Genomic DNA, 3541 nt, shown 5'->3' on the forward strand with positions numbered 1-3541 from the left:
GTCATTTTGCTCAAACAAACAAAATTTTGTTCGGGGAGTTATGTTATATTACTTATTTATCATAAGAAACATCTTCCAAGGAAAATAGTTCCGTTAAGGGTTCCGTTCCTTGGGTTAGCATGCTTAATTATGCGTGCCTAGGCTTTGATTCGAATTACGGGGAGCCTATCCCGTATATTTTTAGAAGAGTTACAGAAATGTAAACCATCTGTCGTTGCTTGCCGACCAATTATTCCCTTAAGAACGCTAGCTTTCAGCTTCACCCGTCTGAGGTACAGGTTCGGATTACCCAGTTGTAACAATCGCAGAGGTGCTCCCTTTACACCCTAGCCGAACAATCGGGCATGTAGGTTGTAAACACTGGAGCGAGGCAACCCAACTTGGAAAAAACTTAAGTCATAGAGCTGCATATAATGGTAGAAAATTGTATATAACAAACGACATAGACAATGTAAGCCACAAGCTTTTAGTACTAAGCTTCGTTAAATAAGCCCCCAGCCATAGTGGGGTGTATACATTTAAAGATGTGTACCCCTAACAGTTCATTGGATCCGAACATACCCTGGGATGTATATAAAAAGGAAAAGCTAAAAAAGTAGAGGAGAGAGAAAAAGGAAACTAGAAAAAGCAAGAATGGATGCATCCGAACTATCCGTAGAATCGTCGGAGCCGAGCAGCGTTCCATGGATTCGGCTCAAGGCGATTATCCGATGCATTACGAAGGCGATAGGCTCCTCCTGTGAGAACTTCATATATAATGAAGGGGCCCTCCCATTTCGGTTTGAGCTTATCCTTCCTCTTCTCTGGGAGGCGCAAAACGAGTTCGCCGACATTATAGGTCTTGGCCCGCACTTCTCTGCTTTGGTATCGCCTAGCCTGTTGTTGATAAAATGTGGAATGGGCTCGTGCAATGTCACGAATAATGTCGCAGGGCAAGACAGCTTCTGCGCCGTACACCATGAAAAAAGGTGTGTACGGTCGTTCGATTAGGCGTAGTCCGCAGCCTCCAGAGTACGGAATCGAGTTCCTCCACCCAGTGCTTATCTGACTCCCGTAGGGAGCGCACTAGTCTGGGTTTAATACCGCTCATTATCAGGCCATTGGCCCGTTCAACATGACTGTTTGTTTGAGGGTGGTAGACGGATGCATAGTCGAGCTTAATGCCCAAGTTAGCACACCAGTTTTTCACCTCATAGGCTGTAAAATTAGAGCCATTATCAGTGTGATGCTGTGCGGGACACCATAACGGTGTACCACGCCGGATATAAAATCGATCACTGGCCCTGCTTCAGTCATTTTTACCGTTTTGGCCTCTACCCACTTAGTGAATTTATCCACCATAACCAATAAATATTTCTTCTTGTGGCTTCCCCCTTTAAGGGGTCCGACCATGTCTAGCCCCCAGACCGCAAAAGGCCAAGTGATGGGGATTGTTCTTAAGGCGGTGGGAGGCATGTGACTTTGATTGGCGAAAATCTGACATTCCACACAGCGTTGCATAAGGGCTTGTGCGTCTGCTCGGGCCATTGGCCAGAAGAAACCTATATGGAAGGCCATGCTTACCAGGGCCCGAGGTGCGGTGTGCTAGCCACCTAGACCAGCATGTATTTCAGCCAAGAGTTGCCGTCCCTCCTCTTCGGCGATGCGCCTTTGAAACTCCAGTAGCGCTTTTCTTGTACAGTTCACCTTCGTGAACTTTATAGGCTTTAGAACGTCGAACTATGCGAAGGGCCTCATTTTGATCATCAGGAAGCTCCTGCCTATTAAGGTAGGCCAGGAAGGGTTCGGTCCATGGAGCAATAACAACCATGATTTCTTGGGCGGAGGGTGTTATTTCGGTACCCGAACCCCCGATGATATCCGTATTGTATTCGGCTACTTGGGGCATGATCAGGTCCGGACTAGTGTTTCCGCTCTCGTCCTGCCACACCACGGATGGCTTAAAGAGCCTTTCCACAAAGGTATTAGGCGGGACGGGATCGCGCTTGGCTTCCGTCCAGTAGGCGACGAAATCGGCCAGCACCTGAGATTTAATAGCTCGGCGCGGCTTGTATGTTATTTCAAATGGGAAGATTTCAATGGCCCATTTAGCTATGCGGCCGGTGGAATCCCTATTATTTATAATGTCATTGGGTGGTACTTCGGATGCCACCGTGATCGAACACTCTTGAAAATAGTGCCGAAGCTTAAGGGATGCCACAAAGACCGCGTAAGCTATCTTTTGATAGTGAGGGTATCGGGATTTGCATGGTGTAAGGACCGCCGATACATAGTATACTGGTTGCTGGATGGGGAATTTATGTGCCTCTACCTCTCACTCAACGACGAGTACGACGCTCACTACCTGGTGAGTCGCGGATATACAAAGCAACATAGGCTCGCCAACACTTGGGGCGGCTAGGATCGGGTTGCCTGCTAATAAGGTTTTTATTTCTTCCAATCTGGTTGTAGCCGCATCCGTCCATTTGAAGTGGTCGGTGCGTCGGAGCAGTCGGTAAAGTGGTAATGCCTTTTCTCCTAATCTGGAGATGAAGTGGCTCAAAGCTGCCATGCACCCTGCTAGTTTTTGGACCTGCTTTAAGTTTGTTGGCATGGCCAATTGTGACAAGGCTCGGATTTTGGCTGGGTTCGCTTCAATACCTCTATTGGAGAAAATGAACCCTAGCAGTTTTTCGGCTGGAATGCCAAAAACACATTTTTCTGGATTAAGCCATATGTCATATGTTCGGAGGTTGTCAAATGTGAGGCAGAGATCGTCCACCAATGATTCGACGTGTTTAGTCTTTGTCGGCGTCCTGGGAACGGGGGTACCTAGACTTGCCTGCCTGCGGCCCACGGCGTGGCTCCACCAGCGGCCTGGTACGGCCCATCTTCAGCAGCAACCACTTAAGACCCTCGCGAGGGGCCAAGCCTCGCGAGGCGGACGACTCAAGATGTCCTCAGGGGCAGCCTCACTAGGCTGGCTCCCGAGGAGCAGAGATATCAAGGCAGGGGCACCTCGCGAGGTCCGCGTGACATGAGCCATGACGACCAAGGCTAGGCGGGCACCAGCGGGCGCAGTGTACCAGTTTCCTCTTTGGTGCTAAAGAGGCAGGTGCAGGCGAGGAGTCCCGAGGCATCAGGCAAAGGTTTCCATATTGGTGCAACGAGACCAAGACCAGCAGGACGGCAGGACGGAGGTCACCACGGAGCCCACAACAGCGTCACCACTAGAGCCTTTGGCAGGCGAAGACCACCTTTTGTCAGGATAACTTGTACTAGTTGTCTCGCTTCAAAATTGGCCGTTGTGGGATCCCTTCCCGCCTAACATTTGTGAAGAGGACCAGGGCCTCTATAAATAGGACTAGCCACCACCATAGGAGGGGATCTGATCGGGGACGGATCATTCGGACCACCCTCACACACACCAGCTCCCCGAGTCCAAGAACACCTCTCCTAAGGAGGCTGTTCATACCTTGTACTTGTTCATCCTCGGCCTACAAGGAAATCCATCACACCACACTGGATTAGGGTATTGCACCACAACGGTGGCCCGAACCAG

Source organism: Aegilops tauschii, chromosome 7 (assembly GCF_002575655.3).
Source record: "Aegilops tauschii subsp. strangulata cultivar AL8/78 chromosome 7, Aet v6.0, whole genome shotgun sequence".
Lineage (NCBI taxonomy): Eukaryota > Viridiplantae > Streptophyta > Magnoliopsida > Poales > Poaceae > Aegilops > Aegilops tauschii.